Here is a 229-nt window from a genome sequence, read left to right on the forward strand (position 1 = left end):
ATGCTCCTCCGCCCCCAGCGCCTTTTTCCATCCCTCTGGTCCAGACCTATCTCCACCCTCCCTGGCCGGGGTCCCCTCTCTGTCCCTGGGACACAAGGGGCATTTCCCAGTCAGGAGGGGTTTCCTGACAGCTGCCGCAGCTGCGGTCGGCACTGGTGGTCACGGGTGAGAGGCGTTGTCCCCCGTGCACGGCCAAATCCTGGCCCCTCACTGCCTGTTTGCGACCGCG

General features: G+C 65.9%; 1 protein-coding gene across 1 annotated transcript in view; it reads right to left on the minus strand.

The window, feature by feature from the left end:
• The window catches only part of DTX1 (deltex 1, E3 ubiquitin ligase), a gene marked incomplete at its 3' end in the record, with an annotated part of 7,142 nt that overhangs the window by 4,106 nt on the left and 2,807 nt on the right, over positions 1-229 (minus strand). The window lies entirely within an intron of this gene.

The sequence above is a fragment of the Mesitornis unicolor genome, unplaced genomic scaffold, assembly GCF_000695765.1.
Source record: "Mesitornis unicolor isolate BGI_N332 unplaced genomic scaffold, ASM69576v1 scaffold34052, whole genome shotgun sequence".
In the NCBI taxonomy this organism is placed as follows: domain Eukaryota; kingdom Metazoa; phylum Chordata; class Aves; order Mesitornithiformes; family Mesitornithidae; genus Mesitornis; species Mesitornis unicolor.